At 49.7% G+C, this 24060-nt stretch overlaps 1 protein-coding gene, 3 non-coding genes and 2 pseudogenes across 4 annotated transcripts in view; 3 read left to right on the top strand and 3 right to left on the bottom strand.

The window, feature by feature from the left end:
• Positions 1-43: 43 nt before the first annotated feature.
• On the top strand, positions 44-157 carry LOC120930101. The gene has a single exon (XR_005747617.1). It is a non-coding gene; the product is annotated as a U5 spliceosomal RNA (small nuclear RNA).
• Positions 158-1188: 1031 nt separating this feature from the next.
• On the top strand, positions 1189-1347 carry LOC120929895. The gene has a single exon (XR_005747552.1). It is a non-coding gene; the product is annotated as a U1 spliceosomal RNA (small nuclear RNA).
• Positions 1348-3338: 1991 nt separating this feature from the next.
• On the bottom strand, positions 3339-3497 carry LOC120929894. The gene has a single exon (XR_005747551.1). It is a non-coding gene; the product is annotated as a U1 spliceosomal RNA (small nuclear RNA).
• Positions 3498-4738: 1241 nt separating this feature from the next.
• LOC120929887 lies at positions 4739-4877 on the bottom strand (annotated as a pseudogene).
• Positions 4878-6188: 1311 nt separating this feature from the next.
• LOC120929982 lies at positions 6189-6319 on the bottom strand (annotated as a pseudogene).
• Positions 6320-16975: 10656 nt separating this feature from the next.
• SLC25A30 (solute carrier family 25 member 30) overlaps positions 16976-24060 on the top strand; it is a 37094-nt gene continuing 30009 nt past the window's right edge. Inside the window, exon 1 of the mRNA XM_040341275.1 lies at positions 16976-17075. The gene's annotated coding sequence lies outside the window, so the exon portion shown is untranslated. The remainder of the gene's footprint in view (positions 17076-24060) is intronic.

The following is a 24060-nucleotide window of genomic DNA, read 5'->3' as shown; positions in this document are numbered from 1 at the left end:
TGGAGTCACCATGAGTTGAACAGTGTCTGTGTTCTGCCGGGTTATGCTCTGGTTTCTTTTTAGAATGAATAAATCTTTTGCCTTTTACTAAAGATTTTTGTGGGGAAGAACAACCGGGCCTCTTTGTTGAAAAATAGCTTGAGTTCATTTGATTTCGAAAGGCACACAGATGACTTTAATGTTGGTGGTGGTGGTAAATGCGGCCTAGAAAATGATTTGATGGTTTTGATCCACCTACGCATTTATATTTGCCACCATTTCCATGGCTGTGTGCCTTATACTGTTTTGATGAAGCCGATTATTACGCGTGCCTGCTGATTCCTGCCCCCATGCAGCTGCACAGACATGTAAATTAGGGTGTCTTGGAGTCACCATGAGTTATACAGCATCTGTGTTATGCCGGGCCGTGCGTCTCACATTGGTCTGATGAAGCCGATTGTTACGCGTGCCTGCTAATTCCTGCCCCCATGCTGCTGCACAGACAAGTAAATTAGGGTGTCTTGGAGTCACCATGAGTTGTACAGCATCTGTGTTATGCCAGGCCGTGCGTCTCATATTGTTCTGATGAAGCTGATTGTTACGCTTGCCTGCTGATTCACAGACATGCAAATTAGGCTGTCTTGGAGTCACCATGAGCTGAACAGCATCTGTGTTATACCGGGCCGTGCGTCTCATATTGTTCTGATGAAGCCGATTGTTACGCGTGCCTGCTGATTCCCGCCCCCATGCAGCTGCACAGACATGCAAATTAGGCTGTCTTGGATTCACCATGAGTTGAACAGCATCTGTGTTATACCGGGCCGTGCGTCTCATATTGTTCTGATGAAGCCGATTGTTACGCGTGCCAGCTGATTCCCGCCCCCATGCAGATGCACAGACATGCAAATTAGGCTGTCTTGGATTCACCATGAGTTGAACAGCATCTGTGTTATACCGGGCCGTGCGTCTCATATTGTACTGATGAAGCCGATTGTTACGCGTGCCTGCTGATTCTCGCCCCCATGAAGCTGCACAGACGTGCAAATTAGGCTGTCTTGGAGTCACCATGAGTTGAACAGTGTCTGTGTTCTGCCGGGTTATGCTCTGGTTTCTTTTTAGAATGATTTGATGGTTTTGATCCACCTACGCATATATTTGCCACCATTTCCATGGCCGTTAGGGTATGGACGTCGGAACAGTCGTCGGATTTTATTTACCTGGCAGGGGAGACACCATGATCATGAAGGCGGTTCTCCCTGGGCGAGGCACGGCTATTGCACACTCTAGGTCGTGCTGATCGTGGTTGTCTTCCCTGCCGCTTCTCGGCCTTTTGGCTGGGACTGGGTGTGGTATCTGTCCTTATCAGTTGTCAGCGGAGCGCTGAAGCACCTCCTACATGGGGAGGGTGGATGCAATCCAATGACGTCATTGCACCTGGAAGGATGGTTTCAGCAGGGACTACGCTGTGCTGCCCGACAGAATACTGGGGGCCGGCCCATGGTTGAGTCTGAGCCATCTGGAAGGGTGCTCCTGGTGAGGATGGGTGCTGTGCTTGGTCTTGGTCTTTTTGGCCGAGTTCTAGTCTGGCCTTCTGGCTGGCTGGTGTAAGTGCTATCTCTGTCAGCGATCCGGTAGGAGGAGCTGGTAATGCCCTGGGATACGACGGGGTAGGACCATGCAAATCCGCCGGGTTGGCTGGCAGGGGTGGAGGGCTGCACTGGCTGGTCGGGGGGTCGGATATGGAACGAAAAGCCTATGGTGCATGTGCCCCTGGAGTGGCAGTCCAGGGGTATCTGAAGATCACTGTGTGTGAGGGACACATTGATTTAAGATACCACGGTCACTGCATCAGATACACGCTTTTTTTAGCACCTGCCTCCTGGGCCGGGCCTTTTGGCTAGGACCGGAGGAATTTTTTTATTCCTGGCCGGAGGGCCTGGTCAATGTTTCACCACAATGGCCACTTCTTTCACTCTCCTCTCCACTATCCCTTCCCCCACTTTATTTTATTTAAGCCTGTGTTTGTTACTTTTTTGTCTTTTTTTGTTGTGCACGTTTTGTCACTGTGTGATTAGTAGGGTGCGGGTCCTCGGGCCAGCCCTGAACGTCTTGGGAGTGGGTGGACATGGCCTTCTGGCTTAGTTCGCCTGCTCTCATGGGGTCTCCCTTCGGCCTAGGCCCGGTTGTTTTTTTTTTTTTTGAAAAGCCTATGGCGTGTGAACACACCCAAAAAAACTCCACCCGATGCAGAAAAAATGTGCACACACATAAAGAGTGTTCACAAAAACGCGCAGACGGGTGCAACGTCAAATGGTCCTCCTGTGAAGAGGGACCCAAACCCTGATCCCCGGGGCGTTAGGCTCCAGACGGGGACTGAGGTACTGTGGTCCGAGCAACCGAAGCCGACACGGACCCAACTTCCTCGGAGGGACTGCCGAAACAGAACCCTCCCAGTACTAGGTGGGGCTCCCCCGAAGGGAGACCCCATGAGAGCAGGCGAACTAAGCCAGAAGGCCATGTCCACCCACTCCCAAGACGTTCAGGGCTGGCCCGAGGACCCGCACCCTACTAATCACACAGTGTGACAAAACGTGCACAACAAAAAAAGACAAAAAAGTGACAAACACAGGCTTAAATAAAATAAAGTGGGGGAAGGGATAGTGGAGAGGAGAGTGAAAGAAGTAGCCATTGTGGTGAAACAATGACCAGGCCCTCCGGCCAGGAATAAAAAATTCCTCCGGTCCTAGCCAAAAAGCCCGGCCCAGGAGGCAGGTGCTAAAAAAAGCGTGTATCTGGTGCAGTGACCATGGTATCTTAAATCAATGTGTCCCTCACACACAGTGATCTTCAGATACCCCTGGACTGCCACTCCAGGGGCACATGCACCATAGGCTTTTCGTTCCATATCCGACCCCCCGACCGGCCAGTGCAGACCTCCACCCCTGCCAGCTAGAGAGCCCTTCAAGGTTTTCTTGGGGAGAACTGCCACTCAGATAACAGCCTCCACCAATACTAGCCCCTCCAGACCCTCCGTCAACCCAGCGGATTTGCATGGTTCTGCCCCGTCCTACCACAGGGCATTACCAGCTCCTCCAACCGGAGCACTGACAGAGATAGCACTTACACCAGCCAGCCAGAAGGCCAGACTAGAACTCGGCAAAAAGACCAAGACCAAGCGCAGCACCCATCCTCACCAGGAGCACCCTTCCAGATGGCTCAGACTCAACCATGGGCCGGCCCCCAGTATTCTGTCGGGCAGCACAGCGTAGTCCCTGCTGAAACCATCCTTCCAGGTGCAATGACGTCATTGGATTGCATCCACCCTCCCCATGTAGGAGGTGCTTCAGCGCTCCGCTGACAACTGATAAGGACAGATACCACACCCAGTCCCAGCCAAAAGGCCGAGAAGCGGCAGGGAAGACAACCACGATCAGCACGACCTAGAGTGTGCAATAGCCGTGCCTCGCCCAGGGAGAACCGCCTTCATGATCATGGTGTCTCCCCTGCCAGGTAAATAAAATCCGACGACTGTTCCGACGTCCATACCCTAACGGCCATGGAAATGTTTTTTTTTTTTTTTAAAAGCCTATGGCGTGTGAACACACCCAAAAAACTCCACCCGGTGCAGAAAAAATGTGCACACACATAAAGAGTGTTCACAAAAACGTGCAGACGGGTGCAACGTCAAGTGGTCCTCCTGTGAAGAGGGACCCATAACCCTGATCCCCCGGGGCGTTAGGCTCCAGACGGGGACTGAGGTACTGTGGTCCGAGCAACCGAAGCCGACACGGACCCAACTTCCTCGGAGGGACTGCCGAAACAGAACCCTCCCAGTACTAGGTGGGGCTCCCCCGAAGGGAGACCCCATGAGAGCAGGCGAACTAAGCCAGAAGGCCATGTCCACCCACTCCCAAGACGTTCAGGGCTGGCCCGAGGACCCGCACCCTACTAATCATACAGTGACAAAACGTGCACAACAAAAAAAAGACAAAAAAGTGACAAACACAGGCTTAAATAAAATAAAGTGGGGGAAGGGATAGTGGAGAGGAGAGTGAAAGAAGTGGCCATTGTGGTGAAACAATGACCAGGCCCTCCGGCCAGGAATAAAAAATTCCTCCGGTCCTAGCCAAAAGGCCCGGCCCAGGAGGCAGGTGCTAAAAAAAGCGTGTATCTGGTGCAGTGACCGTGGTATCTTTCAATCAATGTGTCCCTCACACACAGTGATCTTCAGATACCCCTGGACTGCCACTCCAGGGGCACATGCACCATAGGCTTTTCGTTCCATATCCGACCCCCCGACCGGCCAGTGCAGCCCTCCACCCCTGCCAGCTAGAGAGCCCTTCAAGGTTTTCTTGGGGAGAACTGCCGCTCAGGTAACAGCCTCCACCAATACTAGCCCCTCCAGACCCTCCGTCAACCCAGCGGATTTGCATGGCTCTGCCCCGTCTTACCACAGGGCATTACCAGCTCCTCCAACCGGATCGCTGACAGAGATGGCACTTACACCAGCCAGCCAGAAGGCCAGACTAGAACTCGGCAAAAAGACCAAGACCAAGCACAGCACCCATCCTCACCAGGAGCACCCTTCCAGATGGCTCAGACTCAACCATGGGCCGGCCCCCAGTATTCTGTCGGGCAGCACGGCGTAGTCCCTGCTGAAACCATCCTTCCAGGTGCAATGACGTCATTGGATTGCATCCACCCTCCCCATGTAGGAGGTGCTTCAGCGCTCCGCTGACAACTGATAAGGACAGATACCACACGCAGTCCCAGCCAAAAGGCCGAGAAGCGGCAGGGAAGACAACCACGATCAGCACGGCCTAGAGTGTGCAATAGCCGTGCCTCGCCCTGGGAGAACCGCCTTCATGATCATGGTGTCTCCCCTGCCAGGTAAGTAAGGTCCCAGGTAATTTTCATCACATAAGGTCCCAGCCGCTCTCAATAAAGCATAAAGCAAAACTCCATAGTGTAGTAGGTAGGAATAACATTTAATAACACATAGTATCACTTACAGTTAAAATCTTTGAACACCAGCAGCAACAGCAAACGGTTCACAGACAAACGAAATGACAGACAGCTAATCTCCGCTCTCGGCCGACGGCACTTCTCCAAACATCTGACGCGTTGCGTGGCTGAACTACGCCACTTAATCGTAGGTAAAGTCTTTACCTACGATTAAGTGCATTTTTTTTTCTGTTGAAAAGCCTGTGGCGTGCAAAACACAACCCAAAAACTCCACCCGGTGCAGGGAAAAATGTGCACACACATAAAGAGTGACATCACAAAAAACTGCGACGGGTGCATACGTCAGTGGTCCTCCGAAGAGGACCCGTCTCTGATCCCCCGGGGCGTTAGGCTCCTGACAGGGACTAGAGTTACTGTGGTCCATTCAGCCGAAGCCATATGGACCCATCTTGGTCCAAGCAGCCGAAGCCACAAGGACCCAACATCCTCGGAGGGACTGCCGAAACAGAACCCTCCTCGGTGAGGCTCCCCCGAAGGGAGACCCCATGAGAGCCGGTGAACCTAACCAGAAGGCCGAGTCCACCAACTCCCAAAACTTTCAGAGACCGGCCCGAGGACCAGCACCCTACTCGCCACACATAAAGTGCCAAGCACCAAACAAAAACAACACACGGGGTAAAATAATAAAAGAAAGTGGGGAAAAGGAAGATGGGAGAGTGAGGAAAGTGACCAATGTGAAATACATTGGCCGGCCCTCCGGCCAGGAAACAAAAATTCCACTGGTCCTAGCCAAAAGGCCCAGCCCAAGCGGCAGGTGTGAAAAGTGTGTTGTGGAGATCAGTGACCTGAAGGTGCCACACGATGAGTGCCCCTCAAACACTCGTGCAATGTATGGCACCCCTGGACTGCCACTCCAGGGGCACAATCTCCACGGGCTTTTCAACGGTCCCCAGCCCCCGGTCCGGACCGGCAGCACCCTTCCCAGCCAGGAAGGTGGGAGAAGAGGTCGGGGAGAGCCTACTGACGCAGACTCTACCCACAACCCCTAACTCTCCCACCTAATCACATTCTGGAAGTACTACCCGCTCCTTCCCGGTTAAAGGAGAAGCAAAGGTTCCCTCCAGAACAACTGACTGGGGCAGATACCACCAAATCCAGGCCAACGGCCAGGGACCCGGCCTCTTGGCTTCGACCTCATGCCTCTCTGTCCGCACCAGAAGGCTTCCACCTCCACACCAACAGGCTTAGCGTCCGCCGACTGCCATCCCTTTCCCCCTGCCACAGGGTACCGGGGACAGTCAGCTTAGCACCACCTATTGGCAACTGATAAGAACAGATACTACACTTGATCTTAGCCAAAAGGCAGAGAACCTACGATTAAGTGCATTTTTTCTGTTGAAAAGCCTGTGGCGTGCAAAACACAACCCAAAAACTCCACCCGGTGCAGGAAAAATGTGCACACACATAAAGAGGTGCAACAAAAAACTGTGACGGGTGCATCGTCAAGTGGTCCTCCGAAAATGACCCAGCTCTGATCCCCTGGGGCGTTAGGCTCCTGGCAGGGAAAAGAATAAACTGTGGTCCATACAGGCGAAGCCATATGGACCCATCTAGGTCCAAGCAGCCGAAGCCACAAGGACCCAACATCCTCAGAGGGACTGCCGAAACAGAACCCTTCTCGGTGAGGCACCCCCGAAGGGAGACCCCATGAGAGCCGGCGAACTTATCCAGAAGGCCGGGTCCACCAACTCCCAAGACTTTCAGAGCGGGTCCGAGGACCAGCACCCTACTCATCACACATAAAGTGCAGTGCACCAAACAAAAAAGTGACAAAACAGACAAACACGGGGAAAATAAAAAAAGAAAGTGGGGAAAAGGAAGATGGGAGAGTGAGGAAAGTGACCAATGTGCTATACATTGGCCGGCCCTCCGGCCAGGAAACAAAAATTCCACTGGTCCTAGCCAAAAGGCCGGGCCCTAGCGGCAGGTGTCAAAAAGGTGTGTGTGGAGATCAGTGACCTGAAGGTGCCACACGACGAGTGCCCCTCAAACACTCGTGCAATGTATGGCACCCCTGGACTGCCACTCCAGGGGCACAATCTCCACGGACTTTTCAACGGTCCCTAGCCCCCGGTCCGGACCGGCAGCACCCTTCCCAGCCAGGAAGGTGGGAGAAGAGGTCGGGGAGAGCCTACTGACGCAGACTCCACCCACAACCCCTAACTCTCCCACCTAATCACATTCTGGAAGTACTACCCGCTCCTTCCCGGTTAAAGGAGAAGCAAAGGTTCCCTCCAGAACAACTGACTGGGGCAGATACCACCAAATCCAGGCCAACAGCCAGGGACCCGGCCTCTTGGCTTCGACCTCATGCCTCTCTGTCCACATCAGAAGGCTTCCACCTCCACACCAACAGGCTTAGCGTCCGCCGACTGCCATCCCTTTCCCCCTGCCACAGGGTACCGGGGACAGTCAGCTTAGCACCACCTATTGGCAACTGATAATGGCCTGGATTTGGTGGTATCTGCCCCAGTCAGTTGTTCTGGAGGGAACCCTTGCTTCTCCTTTAACCGGGAAGGAGCGGGTAGTACTTCCAGAATGTGATTAGGTGGGAGAGATAGGGGTTGTGGGTAGAGCCTGCTTAGGTGGGTTCTCCCCAGCCTCTTCTCCCACCTTCCTGGCTGAGAAGGGTGCTGCCGGGCCGGACCGGGGGCTAGGGACCGTTGAAAAGCCCGTGGAGATTGTGCCCCTGGAGTGGCAGTCCAGGGGTGCCATACATTGCACGAGTGTTTGAGGGGCACTCATCGTGTGGCATCTTCAGGTCACTGATCTCCACAACACACTTTTCACACCTGCCGCTTGGGCCGGGCCTTTCGGCTAGGACCAGTGGAATTTTTATCCTGGCCGGAGGGCCGGCCAATGTATTTCACATTGGTCACTTTCCTCACTCTCCCATCTTCCTTTTCCCCACTTTCTTTTATTATTTTCCCCTGTTTGTCTTGTTTTGTCACTTTTTCTGTTTGGTGCTTGCACTTTTAGTGTGGCGAGTAGGGTGCTGGTCCTCGGGCCGGTCTCTGAAAGTCTTGGGAGTTGGTGGACTCGGCCTTCTGGTTAGGTTCACCGGCTCTCATGGGGTCTCCCTTCGGGGGAGCCTCACCGAGGAGGGTTCTGTTTCGGCAGTCCCTCTGAGGATGTTGGGTCCTTGTGGCTTCGGCTGCTTGGACCAAGATGGGTCCATATGGCTTCGGCTGTATGGACCACAGTAGCTCTTTTCCCTGTCAGGAGCCTAACGCCCCGGGGGATCAGAGACGGGTCCTTTTCGGAGGACCACTGACGTATGCACCCGTCGCAGTTTTTTGTGATGTCACTCTTTATGTGTGTGCACATTTTTCCCTGCACCGGGTGGAGTTTTTGGGTTGTGTTTTGCACGCCACAGGCTTTTCAACAGAAAAAAATAAATAAAATGTCCATGCCTCACTGGACAGGGCGGTCAGTGGTAAGGTGCATATTACCGCTGACTCATGGTCCAGCAGGCAGGGATGTTACCTATCTTTCACAGCGCATTGGGTGACTCTGCTGGCAGCTGGGAAGGATGCAGGACAAGGTACAGTAGTGTTGGAGTATGTTCCGCCACCACGCCTCCAAAATGCTACTACTGGTTGTGATACACCCCTCTCCTCCACCCCTTCCTCTTCTTCCTCTGTGGCCTCTTCCTGTGCTGATGTGTCCTTGGAACCAGCGGCGCTCCGTAGGCGTTCAAGGGGCAACGCAGGCAAAGAGATGCCATGCGGTGCTTGAGCTGGTGTGCATGGGGGACAGGAGCCACACTGGGCCAGAGGTTTTGTCAGCTCTGCAGGGCCAGGCTCAGAGGTGGTTGACGCCACGCCAGCTTAAGCCAGGAATGGTGGTTTGCGACAATGGCACAAACCTCCTCTCCGCCTTGCGACAGGGACAACTGACCCATGTGCCCTGTTTTGCTCATGTCCTTAATTTGGTGGTGCAGCGGTTCTTGGGCAGGTACCCAGGCTTACAGGATGTCCTGAAGCAGGCCAGGAAAGTCTGTGTGCATTTCCGACAGTCATATAATGCCAGTGCTCGGCTGGCAGACCTCCAAAGGGAATACAACCTGCCCAAGAACCGCCTAATCTGTTACATGCCCACCAGGTGGAACTCTACATGGCTATGCTGCAGCGGCTGCACACGCAGCAGAGGGGCATCAATGAGTATCTGTGCCAATATGGCAGCAGAACTGGGTCTCGGGGAAGGCTTGTTTTTTTTCCCATGCCAGTGGGCCATGATCAGGGATGCATGCACTGTCCTGTCACCATTTGAGGAGGCCACGAGGATGGTGAGCAGTGACAGTGCATGCATCAGTGAGACTGTCCCTCTTATTCACATGTTGGAGCACACGCTGTGTGGAATAATGGACAGGGCCCTTGAGGCAGAACAGAAGGAGGAAGAGGAGGACTTCCTTACCTCTCTAGGCCCCCTTCATCTAGACAGTGTTCCTGCTTGTCCGCCTATCACACAGGAAGAGGACGAGGAGGAGGAGGAAGAGGATTGTGTCAGCATGGAGGTGGAGCCTAGCACTCAGCATCAGCAGCAGTCTTCAAAGGATCAATTACAGTCCCAAGGAACTACATGGACTTGTACGTGGCTGGGATGAGGTGGCTGCGGATCCTGTCGTCCTCAGTGACCCAGAGGACTCTGCACCGAATGCCTCAGCAAACCTATGTTGTATGGCCTCCCTGATCCTGCAAAGCCTGTGGAAGGATCCTCGTATTCGTGATCCACGTTACAAGAATAAGGTTGCGGACCTTATCTTGCCGGCGCAGAGGGAGCAGAAGATGAAACATCTTCGGGAGACCTTGCAGAAAGGTCTGTGCAACGCGTTCCCAGAGACTGGGGGGGTTACAAAATCCAGGTCCTGGACAACGTGTTGCTGAGGCTTCGGTCAGTCACAGAAGAAGCGGTGGAGAAGGTGGCCGCCTGACCGATGCGTTCAGACAATTTTTTAGTCCGCAGCCCCAAGGTATGACCGGTTCCAGCAACCATCGACAGCGTCTGTTTTACATGGTGCGGGAATACCTAGGGGCAAGATCAGACTTGGACACCTTTCCCACCGAAAATCCTCTGGCTTACTGGGTCTTGAGGATGGATCACTGGCCAGAGCTTGCACAGTACGCAATTGAGCTACTGGCTTTTCCTGCATCCAGCGTTCTTTCAGAATGCACATTCAGTGCTGCTGGAGGCTTTTTAACCGATCATAGGGTGCACCTCTCTACCGACTTGGTCGATCGACTGACCTTCATAAAAATGAATCAGGCTTGGATCACCACCAGCTACCAAGCACCTGATGCTGATGTAACTGAGTAATTTTTTTTGAAATGTCAGATCCCTTCAAGACTGCATATGCTGATGCTGAGTGACTATCCTGATATGCTGAGTGACTATCCTTTTCCTCCTCAATGATCATGCTGATAGCTTGTAAGAAAATTTTTGGTTCTGGTAACCGCCACCAGTGGCTAAGGCCCAATGTTTAACAGGGGCGTGTAATTACAATTTTTGATGCAATACTTTGCAGCGGGCTCATTCCTGCGCTCCAACTAGAGTATCTGTGAGGGGTTACAGTGTTGTTGCACCAGCACCAGTGCCTAAGACCCAATTTTTCTGCCCCTGTTTAACAGGGGCGTGTATTTAAAATTTTTGATGCAATACTTTGCAGCGGGCTCATTCCTGCGCTCCAACTAGAGTATCTGTGAGGGGTTGCAGTGTTGTGGCACCAGCACCACCACCACCAAAAAAGGCCCAATTTTTCAGCCCCTGTTCAACAGGGGCATCTAATTACAATTATTGATCTAATATTTCACAGCAGGGCCCATTCCTGTGCCCACCAAGAGTAACTGTGAGGGCTTACAGAGTTGTGGCACCAGCGCCAGCACCAAAGGCCCAATTTTTCTATCACTGTTCAACGATGGCATGTAATTACAATTCTTGATATAATAGTTCACACAGCAGGGCATTCCAGCGCCCACCAAGACTAAGGCCTTGTACACACGATCAGTCAAAACTGATGAAAACGGACTGAAGGTTAACCGATGAAGCTGACTGATGGTCTGATGTGCGTACACACCATCAGTTCAAAAACCAATTGAGTCCAACGCGGTGACGTAAAACACGACGACGTGCAGAAAAAATTATGTTCAATGCTTCCAAGCATGCGTCGACTTGATTCTGAGCATGCACGGGTTTGGAACCAATGCTTTTGCGTACTAACCATCGGTTTTGACCTATCGGTTATCAGTCCATCAGTTCAATTTTAAAGCAAGTTCTATATTTTTTTACCGAAGTATAACTGACTGATGGCGCCTACACACCATCGGTTTGGACCGTTGAAACGGACCTTCAGTCCGTTTTCATCAGTTTGGACTGATCGTGTGTACAGGGCCTAACTGTGAGGGCTTAGGCCGCGTACAGACGAGCGGACCTGTCCGATGAAAACGGTCCGCGGACCGTTTTCATCGGACATGTCCGCTCGGAGATTTTGGTCTGATGGTTGTACACACCATCAAACCAAAATCCCCGCGGACAGAGAACGCGGTGACGTATACGACACCAACGTTCTCTGACCCACGTCAATGCTTCCACGCATGCGTCTAATCAATTCGACGTCATGCGCGGGTTCTCAGGCCAGCGGACATGTCCGATGAGTCATACTGACAATCGGACATGTCCGGCGGACATGGTTCCAGCGGACATGTTTCTTAGCATGCTAAGAAACAGTTGTCCGCTGGAAACCTGTCCGGTCGGCCGGAAAATTGTCCGGTCGGCCCTACACACGACCGAACATGTCCGCGGGAACTGGTCCGCGGACATCTCTCCCCAGACACGTGAGCCCCGCTCTATTCCCCCTGAGAGCGGCAGGCTCCCCAGGGTGAACTTGAAACTGCCCTCCCACCACTTTCCCATGAAGAAAAGGGGAGCTAGAGACTGCCTTCCCCTTTTCCTTTCATACTATAGACACCCAGCAGGTACGATATTTAAAGGAATTTTTCATTTTTTTACTTTAAGCATCATTAAAATCACTGCTCCAGAAAAAAACTACCGTTTTTAAAACTTTTTTTTCCATTGATACATGTTCCCTGGGGCAAGACCCAGGTTCTAAAACCCGTTTTCTGACAATAACTTGCATATTAGGCTTTAAAATCAGCACTTTTGAATTCGAACGTTTGAGTCCCATTGACGTCAATGGGGTTTTAAATGTTTGCGCGAACGTTCGGTCCGTTCGAAGGTTATGGTGCGAATCAAACAGGTTTTTTTTTCCGCTGATCCCTAAAGTGTACATGCCTCCACCCACGTTTCTCTCCTGTGTGTGTTGTACCCCTATTTATGGACCCCTCTCAGCTCCCATCCATGGACCCATCTCAGCTCCCATCCATGGACCCCTCATCTCATGTGACAGTCCCAGCTCCTGTTAATGTCATCTCCCACTGATTCCATGTCCCCCCCATGGATTGGACATTCCAAGCTCCACTGATTTCCTCCTGTCTTGTCCTATTCTTGTGTATATGAGTGTGTCTTTCCTCTCTTCCCTCCATCTCTCCCCCAGGCTGCTCCCCCTCTCCTCTCCATTCCTCTCTCTCACCTGCTGCCTGTGCTCTATTCCCAGGTCCGTGCTCTCCTTCCTCCCCAGCATTGGCTCAGCCTGCCTGGAAGAGTGTCAGCGGCTGCCCTTCTCCCGATCCCCGGTACCTTGCTGGAGCAATCCGGATCAGAGCTGCTGACTCTTCATGTTTGGCACCTGCTTCACTCTGCAGCCTCTGCTCGGCAATAATCCCCGCCATTTACCAGTCTGGCATGTTCAGTCTCAGGCATCCTGTGATTGGGCGTATGGGGTCATATGCGGCGGCGGTGCTGGCCTGTCCATGATCGCGGTAGATCCTGGAGTCCACCCATGTTCAGTCTCCTGCACCCTGTGATTGGGCGAAGGCGGGACTCCAGGATCTACCGCGATCGTGGACAGGTCAGCACCACTATGACACATACTGGTGGGCGCCCCCCTAAATGTTGCGCCCAGTGCGATGGTCCCCCCTGCCCCCCCTCGCTACGCCACTGTATAGGGTTGAGGTCAAGACTCTGTGCAGGCCAGTCAAGTTCCTTCACCCCAAACTCACTCATCCATGTCATTATGGACCTTGCCTTGTGCACTGGTGTGCAGTCATGTTGGAACAGGAAGGGGTGATCCCCAAATTGTTCCCACAAAGTTGGGAGAAAAATTGTCCAAAATGTCTTGGTATGCTGATTCCTTAAGAGTTCCCTTCACTGGAGCTAAGGGGCCAACCCCACACCATAATCCCCCTCCCCCAAAAGATTTGAATCAGTGCACAAAGCAAGGTCCATAAAGACATGGATGAGCGAGTTTTGGGTGGAGGAACTTGACTGGTCTGCACAGAGTCCGGAACACCTTTGGGATGAATTACAGTGAAGACTGCGAGCCAGGCCTTCTCATCCAACATCAGTGCCTGACCTCACAAATGCGCTCCTGGAAGAAAGGTCAAACATTCCCATAGACACACTCCTAAACCTTGTGGACAGCCTTCCCAGAAGAGTTAAAGCTACAAAGGGTGGGCCAACTTGATATCGAACCCTGTGGACTAAGAATGGGATGCCATTAAAGTTCATATGCATGTAAAGGCAGGTGTCCCAATACTTTTGGTAATATAGTGTATCATGATTTGATGTGAATTTACTAATGATGGACTTTCTTTTGATTGTATGGTTGTTGGCTTTATTAAATATTATATGAATTTTAATGATGCATATAAATTCATATGCAATTTTGCATTTATAATATTTTTCTTGAACTGGTTTGGTTATATGATTTAAAGGGATAGCACACCTTTATTTTTTTTACAGCATAAGCAATAATAGTGTATTGGTACAGTTTTACTATGGTTAGACAGAATGTAAAAAAAAACGAAGAATAGTAAAAAAGAAATAAAATATGTAAACTTGCCCTTCATATTTCCTGCACTAGAATGAATTAAAGTGGTTTTAACCTATAAGGCAAAAGGCATAATGAGCTAGTATGCACCGCATACTAGCTCATTATGAAATACTTACCTTAGAACGAGGCATCGCAGGGGATCCTGGTCCACGTCGAGGGAGCGAACATTTTCCCTCCGCGTGTCTTCCGAGTATCGCGACTCCGGCGCTGTGAGTGGCCAGAGCCGCGATGTCGTCACTCCTGCGCATGCACACGGGAGACTTTTTATCCGGCAAGGTATGGCGTCTGCCGAACTTTCAGCCGAGAAACTCAGGAGCCCATGCTCTGCTGAAGTAAGCGACTCTTTGCAAGGGGAATATCTCCTAACCTGTACAGGTTTAGGAGATATTCTTTTTACCTACGGGTAAGTCTTATTATAGGCTTACCTGTAGGTAAAAGTAAAAAAAAAAAAAAAAAAGGTATACAACCGCTTTAAGGGGCAGTTCACAAAATACAAACGCAGTCCAGATGCTTTTTTGCATGCACAGTTTTGATGCAGTCCAGTGCATTTTTCCCCCCTCTTTTTTCTGAACCTTAACCACTTAAGGACCGGACCAAAGACCCAAGGTGTTTTTACAGTTCGGGACTGCGTCGCTTTAACAGACAATTGCGCGGTCGTGCGACGTGGCTCCCAAACAAAATTGGCGTCCTTTTTTCCCCACAAATAGAGCTTTCTTTTGGTGGTATTTGATCACATCTGCGGTTTTTAGTTTTTGCGCTATAAACAAAAATAGAGCGACGATTTTGAAAAAAATGCAATATTTTTTACTTTTTGCTATAATAAATATCCCCCAAAAACATATATACATTTTTTTTCCCCTCAGTTTAGGCCGATACGTATTCTTCTACCTATTTTTGATAACAAAAATCGCAATAATCATTTATCGGTTGGTTTGCGCAAAATTTATAGCGTTTACAAAATAGGGGATAGTTTTATTGCATTTTTGTTTTTTTTTACTACTAATGGCGGCGATCAGCGATTTTTTTCGTGACTGCGACATTATGGCGGACACATCGGACAATTTTGACACATTTTTGGGACCATTGTCATTTTCACAGCAAAAAATGCATTTAAATTGCATTGTTTATTGTGAAAATGACAGTTGCAGTTTGGGAGTTAACCACAGGGGGCGCTGTAACATTTAGGGTTCACTGTGTGTGTTTACAACTGTAGGGGGGTGTGGCTGTAGGACTGACATCATCGATCGAGTCTCCCTAATAAAAGGGATCACTCGATCGATGCGCCGCCATAGTGAAGCACGGGGAAGCCGTGTTTACACACGGCTCTCCCCGTTCTTCAGCTCCGGGGCGGCTATAAACGAATAGCCGCGCCGTCGTCCCGGATCGCTCCCCGACCGCCGCATGTACCGGGGGGGGGGTCCTGATCGGACCCCCGACCCACGTCAAGCAGAGCACGTACAGGTACGTACATGTGCCTGTCCGTGCCATTCTGCTGACGTTTATGTACATGAGGAGGTCGGCAAGTGGTTAACCGCTTAAGGACCGCCGCTTGATGATATACATCGACAGAATGGCACGGGCAGGCAAATGGGCGTACCTGTACGTCCCTTTAAATTTGACGCCCTGCAGGCCCACCCGCCACGTGAGTGCGGCCGCGGGAACTCGATGTTCCCGTGCGGCCCGCAAGGGCAGAACAGGGGAATGCCTTTGTAAACAAGGCTTTCCCCTATTCTGCCTAGTGACACTACCACTGATGACTGTTCCCCCGTGATCGGGAACTGTCATCAGTGACGTGTCACTCGTAGCCAGGCCCCCTAATAGTAAGAATAACTCCCTAGTACTGACTTAACCCCTTTTACTGCCAGTGTCATTTTTACAGTAATCAGTTAAATTTTTTAGCACTGATCGCTGTAGAAATGTCCGATGTGTCCGCCATAACGTCGCAGTCACGATAAAAATTGCTGATCACCACCATAACTAGTACATACTATTTTGTAGATGCTATAACTTTTGCGCAAACCGATCAATAAACGCTTCTTACGATTTTTTTTACCAACAATAGGTAGAAGAAAACGGATCGGCCTAAACTGAGGAAAAAAACGTCTTTTTATATTTTTTTGGGGGGGATATTTATTATAGCAAAAAGTAAAAAAATATTTTTTTTTCAAAATTGTCGCTCTATTTTTGTTTGTAGTGCAAAAAATAAAAAACGAAGAGGTGATCAAATACCACCAAAAGAAAGCTCTATTTGTGGTGAAAAAAGGACGTCAATGTTTGGGAGCCACGTCGCACGACCACGCAATTGTCAGTTAAAGTGACGCAGTGACGAATCACAAAAACTGGCCTGGTCATTGGGCAGCCAAATCCTCTGGGGCTGAAGTGGTTAAAGTGAAAGATACAAAAAACTGGTCTGACCACTAATGGGTTAACAAAGACAAACTGCCTGTCCTTCCGAGCTTCTGTTCGCTGCAGCCATTCGCCAGACACACAACGGGGTTTATTTACTAATACGGAAAAGTGCAAAAGCTGGTGCAGCCAATCAGCTTCTAGCTTCAGCTTGTTCAATTAAGCTTTGGCAATGAAACCTGGAAGCTGATTGGTTTCTGTGCAGCGCTGGACCTGATTTTGCACTCTTCAGTTTCAGTAAATTTCCCTCAATGACTACAAAGCTAGAACACGGAAGTCTGGAAATTTCCACGACAAGGACAACACGGGAAAAAGGGCGCTGCCCTACGGAAAGACATTCCTCGACCTCTTGACTACTGAGCCCCCTGAAGGGGAGCCCCGCCTACACGCCGCATAGTGACTGCGTGCACTCCCCGCCCATAAATAAAGCTACCCCCGCCTATTGGCACGACCATTCTCCCTTCACGTGCTTTCTCCGGCGAAGAAGCCGTCCGCCTACCAATCGGATGAGGCCGTAACCGGCACGTGGGCGGAGCCAGGCGAGCTTTAGATAGCTTCCTGGCTCGCTATAGGGTGGGAGTACCCCGGGCAGGACTGGGTGGAACCAGTAAGATTGTGGGTGGGGAAGACGGGGGGCGGAGTCACGTCTTCAGGGCCCTTTAGTGCTAATCGGAAGAGTCTTCATTCCAGCGTGGGCATCGTTGTGTCCAGGCCTCAGGTACCCGTCTTCTATATACATAGGTGGGATGTGTGGGGGAGGGGATGGGGAATAGAGGGGTGGCCGGGGTTTTGATTATTGCCTTTTCTATGCCAGTGTGATGATTATAGTGGGGGCACGTGGTGGTGGAGGAGACCTTTCATTGTATGTATGACTGGTGACAGCTTTATTTGTACATTTTTGTCCTTATTAGAGTGCATTCCGACCCCGCCCCCTCTGAGGACACGCCTCCAGCAGATGTCTCCTTGGTACATGGATCATCCTGGCACTAGTTTCCTGTTCTCTCTATCAGTGCCACAAGCTTGGGCAGGAGTGCACCCAATCCCTCACCTCTTCTTATAGTAATACCTCCTGATAAAGTCTTGGGGTGACAACGCTCTCCTAATTCTGTTCCTGTGTTGTCACCCTGTTGCATGCTGGCTGCGGTGACACGCGTTGTACAGGCTCAGTCCCAGGTTGTCATTAATCCTGAACATTGTATGGAGCCCCCCTCCCCCCCCTAAAGCAGGGCACATGGGGCAGTGGTTATGGCACCAGCTTAAACTGTAACACGAGAAGGAGCTGAAAGATAAAGACGCTGCGTACTCTGTAAGCCCTTGTTCACAACAATGTGGTTTGACAATTCCATGAAAAGTTGCTGGCAAATCACAGTGACCCAAAAAAAGGATCCTGCACCCCGCCCAGGGTTGCCAACTTTCAGAACATTTACGAACGGTTTGTAAAATCCATAATTGTTGCATCTGTCCATGAATGTCAGTTACGGACATGCAGCCCACATGTCCTTAATGGGCATTCAAGGACAGATGGAAAAAGTACAGACTTTACAAACTGTTTGTAAATTTACTGGAAGTTGGCAACCCTGCTCCCCCCCCCCCCCCCCCTCTTTTTTTTTGGGACTTGCATAGACTGTCAAACAAAGTCACACGTGGTGCAAATCGCACTGATCTGTGGCTTTGAAATTGCTCTAAAGACGCAAGGCACGTGCATGCATGGATCTCTCCTGCTGTCCTATCGTATCCTGACAGCGCAGGCTCCTCCCCTCAGTTTACACTGCTATTGGCTGCAAGCACTGATCATATGCAGGTTTTCCAGCAGGACTGTTGGACAGAAGCCAGTTGTTAGACCGAGCGTCCGCTGAACAACCAGCGGTATACACTGACCACTATTTGTGTGTGACGGGCTTGGGTGATCCGCTGCAGAAAATGCTGAAAGTTAGTAGGGAGAGGAGGAGTAAAAGGTTGTAATAGTTACCTTGATAATCGCTCCGGGGCTTTCTTCTTTCCTACGCTCCGCTTGTTCAGGAGGCAGTAGGTCACCTCCTCACCTTCAGGCTCCTTTCACACTAGATGGTTTTCAGTGCAACTTTGGAGTCCGACTTTCATACGACTTTTATAGTATGTGGCACTGAAGGCGTAACCGAGTAGGACCTTTTCTGGAGCCACAAATGCTGCATCACTGCATACAGTTGCAGGGTGGCTTACAGGTTGCATTCTACTAAATGCAGCAGGAGGGGATCATTTAACCACTTGCTTACTGGGCACTTAAAGCCCCCTTCCTGCCCAGACCAATTTTCAGCACTCTCACTCTTTGAATGACAATTGCGTGGTCATACAACACTGTACCCAAATGGAATTTTTATCATCCCCCCCCACCACCACCACAAATAGAGCTTTCTTTTTGTGGTATTTGATCCCCTCTGTTTTTTTTTATTCTTAATAAAAAAAATACAAAAGTTTGATATTTTGCAAACGGGTAATTTTTTCTCCTTCATTGATGTAAGCTGATGAGGCTGCACTGATAAGGTGGCACTGCTGGATGGCATTGATTGGCGGCACTGATATGCACTGTGGACACAGACAGGCGGTACTGGTGGGCACAGATGAAGTGGCTGTGCCTCTTCCTTTTCGGGACCGATGTCGCTTACACAGAAGGCGGTAATCTTCTTTTCTCACTCTGTTTACATCACATGGTCAGCTGTCATTGGCTGACAGCTGATCACGTGGTAAGGGGTAGTCCCCTTACTGCGATCTATGATCACTACGGCAATGTAGGTCTGCGCTGTAGCCATCAATCAGATATAGAGCAGATGGGAAACGGTTAACAAGTATTTGTAATGCTTGCAGTGTGGAGGGGGCACTGCAAGAGTAATTTTTGTGTAATTCCCAGATTTGGGCTTTAAAGTGGATCTTCACCCTAAAAGGGGAAATTCCGCCCCCTTTTTTTGAGTGGGAAGCGGGTACCTCTGTCTTTGTCTGCAGCCCTCTGGGACATTTAATGGGTCCCAGGAGCCTGCAGGACACTTCATAAGGTGCAATGGGAAGTTGGCTGTAAAGCTGCAAGGAGTTGCATCTGGGTTCCCAAAGTAAACCGCGCTGGGGACCCGAAAAAACAGTCTGGGTCTGGATGCCGTTGGATCCCTGGACAGGTAAGTGTTTTCTTAATAAAGTCAGCAGCTACAGTACTTGTAGCTACTGACTTTTCACTGTTTGTTTGTCTTTGTGTTTTTGGAGGGGGAGGAACAGAAGGTCGTCTTTAACCACTTGCCGCCTGCCCATTGCAGATTGACGTCGGCAAAGTGGTTTGAATATCCTGACTGGACGTCATATGACATCCTCAGAATATTAAGCCGCTGCGCGCATCGCGGCGTTCGTTGTTGCAGGGTGTCAGTCTGACACCCCGCAACACCGATCTAGGTAAAGAGTCTCCGACGGAGACTCTTTACCACGTGATCTACCGTGTCCAATCACGGCTGATCACGATGTAAACAGGAAAAGCCGGTAATCGGCTTTTCCTCACTCGCGTCTGTCGCGAGTAGAGGAGAGCTGATCGGCTGCTCCTCTGACAGGGGGGGTTTGCGCTGATCGATTATCAGCGCAGCCCCCCCCCCCCCCGAGGATGCCCACACTGGACCACCAGGGATGCCACTAGACCACCAGGGATGCCCACCACAGGTATGCCACCCTAGACCACCAGGGATGACAATCACAAAAAAGGATGCCAATCAGTGCCCACAATGGGCATCACTGATTGGCAGGCATTATTGTTTGGCACTGGCATCCATTAGTACAACAAATACATTAGTACGTTAGTGCCACCTATCCGTGCTGCCTATCCGTGCCCATCAGTGCCGCCTATCAATGCCGCATATTAGTGCTCATCGGTGCTCATCAGTGCTGCCTTGTCAGTGCAGTACCATCAGTAAAGGAGAAAACGTACTTATTTACAATGTTTTATAACGGAAACAAAAAAAGTTTTTTTTTTTTTTGTTTTGTTTTTTTCTAAATTTTCGGTTATTTTTTTTGCAGAAAATAAAAATCCCAGAGGTGATCAAATGCCACCAAAAGAAAGCTCTATTTGTGGGAACAAAATGATAAAAATTTAGTTTGGGTACAGTGTAGCATGACCGCACAATTGTCATTCAAAGTGCAACAGCGCTGAAAGCTAAAAATTGGTCTGGGCGGGAGGTTGTATAAGAGACTTGCCTTAGAACGAAGCCCTCCAGCGCTGTGCTGTCACAGAGTGGCTGTGATGACGCCACGAGTTCTGAAGGTCCAGCACTGTATGCCGGACCTTTAGCGCACATTCACATCACTGGCTACATGCACTCTGAATATCTTCTAAACTGTGCAAGTTTAGCGGATATTGACAGTAAGCCTTATTATAGGTTTGCCTGTAGGTATAAGTTGTAGTACCACTTTAAAGCGGGGGTTCGCCCTGTTAAAAAAAAAAAAAAAAGTTTTTTTTTATTAGACCATTAAATTCGGCATCGTAGCGCGAGCTACGGTATGCCGGTCTTACATTTTTTATGCCCGTACTCACTGCGGTATCGCTGATTGAAGAATCCGGGGAATGGGCGTTCCTATGGTGAGAGAAGGTGATTGACGGCCGGCCCTGGCACGTCACGCTTCTCCGGAAATAGCCGAAATAGGCTTGGCTATTCACGGCGCCTGCGCATAGCCTGTGCGCAGGCGTCGTGAATAGCCGAGACCTACTCCGGCTGTCTTCGGGGAGCGTGACGTGCCAGAGCCGGCCGTCAATCATCCTCCCTCTCCATAGGCACGCCCATTCCCCGCGGGAGTCGATTTCTTCAATCAGCGATACCACAGTGAGTACGGGGATTAAAAATTTAAGACCGGCATACCGTAGCTCGCGCTACGATGCCGAATTTAATGGTCTAATGATTGAAAGGAGGGTGAACTACCGCTTTAATGTCTAAGGCTCCATGTACATGGGACGTTTTTACAATTGCTCCTAAATGATTAAACTTGACAGATAGTAACCCACGTTTAAAACGTCGTTTTGCCGCGTTTACGTGCTGCGTTTAGCAGCGTTTTGTCGCGTTTGTGTTTAGAAGCATTGCCAAAAATGCCCAAAAACGCAGATAAAGGAAACTCTGCTAAACGTAGTTTAGTCGCGTTTGGCGTCTGAAACGTTGCAATCATCTGTGTCTGAACCCATTTTATTTTTTGCTTTCAAAGAAACGCTGTTAAACGCAACTGCCTAAAAAACGTTAATAAACGAGACTGTGTACATGGTCACATAGGATAACATAGAATGAGTTCAGGGGTAGTTTAAAAAAAGCGTCCAATTGCCTCTGAACCTATGTTTAGCACCGTCCCGTGTACATGGGGCCTAAGGAGAGTAACGTGAAACTTCTCCCGAGCTCTTGTGTTTTCATAGTATTTTTTTTATTATAGCCATCGCATGCATTTATTAATGGTACCACCATCAGATTTCAAATGTTCCTTGCCATCTGTTACTTTGCTCCTGTAAATGTGTTAAATGAGGCAAGGCTGTAACTGTAATAAAGCCTTGTGCTTTCAATTTAAAACAAATACACCAATGTTTTGCCTGCTTGTGAACATCTCCTGTAATATGGTCTAACTGGATGGATCGGTTCTGTTTACCCAAAATAAGTGTTTAACCCATTCTGGTGTTGTCTGATTTTTTTAACAAAGAGTTTATACTTTTGGCTTTCTGTTTGATACGGGCTTGTTCACTCCAAATCTGGTGATCTGTATAGAACAATGCTGGTTCAAAGCAAGGCCGCGTAGGGGGGGGGGGGGGTCCTATTGTATTCACACCATTTTGTGTGTGTGTCATAAGAAATGTATGTGTGTACGTTTTTAGGGTCCTTTGACATGGGCGGGCAGATCAGGTCTCCTCTATGGAGTGGCGGGGGGTCAATGAAAATGTCTGACACCCTCAGACATTCAATCCTATTCATACCTGCAAAAAAAAAAAAAACGGATTAATGGCTCATCCGTCTATCTGATTGGGTGGCAGTCAGGTGTAAACAAACGGGTGGTCCGTTTACATCTGACCGCCCAGAGAGGAAAGCTGTCTGTGTCCATTCTGCATAAGTGCAGCAGACATGGACCAGCCATCCACCTGCTCAGTGGTGATCAGTGGACAGATTCCCCACTAAGCAGGCGGAATCTAACAGAGCCACTCCATGTATAAGCGGCCTTATGCAGCACAACTCCCTGCACTACACTGCAGTAATGCACTGCAGTGCATGGGCTTGAATAAAGTGTCATTGTGTGATATTTCAATAAAGTAAAAACAGTTGTAACAATGCATTGCACAGCCCCTCAATGTGCTTACACCAGTGGTCATCAACTTTGTCCTCAGGGCCCACTAACAGGCCAGGTTTTATGTGTTACCTTGGGGAGATGCAGACTAGAATACTGCAATCACTGAGCAGCAAATTATATCACCTGTGATGTATTTTAGTTATCTTGCAAACCTGGCCTGTTGGTGGGCCCTGAGGACATGAGTTGATGACCACTGGCCTACACCACACACAAGCCCTTAAAGCCTATTGCTAGGGAAGGGAAATCTTTCTTTGCAGTTGGACTGCACCAGCACTGCAATGGTTAAATGCTAGTTTATGTCTAGGGAGCCAGAATATTTTTTTTTTTTATGTTTTTTTGATTTTTGGTTGCTCTAGTAGCTGGCACTTTCCTCTTCTCCCCATATTCTGTTGCAGTGGACTGTCCCTTGGCATTCTCACATCTAGTGCAGTGATATGGGCTCCGCATTGTACATGATGACGTCAGGACTTGGGGGAGAAGAGGATGCAGGACTGACCCATCAGCATAACTATGTCCCCCTAGATACAAAAGTGTTTAACCCCTGCAGTGCGGTAGCAGCCCCTTGTTCAAGGGAAGATTTGTTTTCCCTAGAGTTCAGTTTTTAAGAGCTGTCTATAGGGCTTTGCTTAAAGCGGGGGTTCACCCAAAAAAACAAATGTAACATTAGATTGAGGCGAGTTGTTAGAATCACAATCGGGTGTTTTTTTTTTTTTTTTTTTTTAAATCGTTGCCGTACATACCGTTTTATAGATATATGTTCACCGCGGCTTCCGGGTATAATCTGCGGGACTGGGCGTTCCTAATTGATTGACATGCTTCCGACCGTCGCATACAACGCGTCACGAGTTGCCGAAAGAAGCCGAACGTCGGTGCGTAGGCACCTTATAGAGCCGACTCGCAGTCCGGCTTCTTTCGGCAACTCGTGACGCGCTGTATGCGACGGTAAGAAGCCTGTCAATCGATTAGGAACGTCCAGTCCCGCAGATTATACCCGGAAGCCGCGGTGAACATATATCTATAAAACGGTATGTACGGCAACGATTTTTAAAAAAAACACCCGATTGTGATTCTAACAACTCGCCTGAATCTAATGTTAAAAACATATTTTTGGGTGAACCCTCGCTTTAAGAGGATATTATACAAGGAGTGCCTCGGGTGGACTTTAAAGCTGGTACTTTGTGCTGGAAATCTAAACTGTGGCGTGACGTGTAGCAGAGAATTATTTCTTCTTGTTCCTGGCCTGAGTTCATTGGGTTCAGAGCTCTGTGTTTAGCCAGCAGTGTGCTATAAGGATTATCCTATTTCAGTCTGCTTGTATGTAATGTGTATATTGAGCTTGGGCACATTCACAGCATATCTGCATAGATCAGCCCAGGCTCAATGCAAGG

Source organism: Rana temporaria, chromosome 2 (assembly GCF_905171775.1).
Source record: "Rana temporaria chromosome 2, aRanTem1.1, whole genome shotgun sequence".
NCBI lineage: Eukaryota > Metazoa > Chordata > Amphibia > Anura > Ranidae > Rana > Rana temporaria.
Note: the sequence above shows the minus strand (reverse complement) of the source record. Positions and strands in the feature narration are given on the sequence as shown.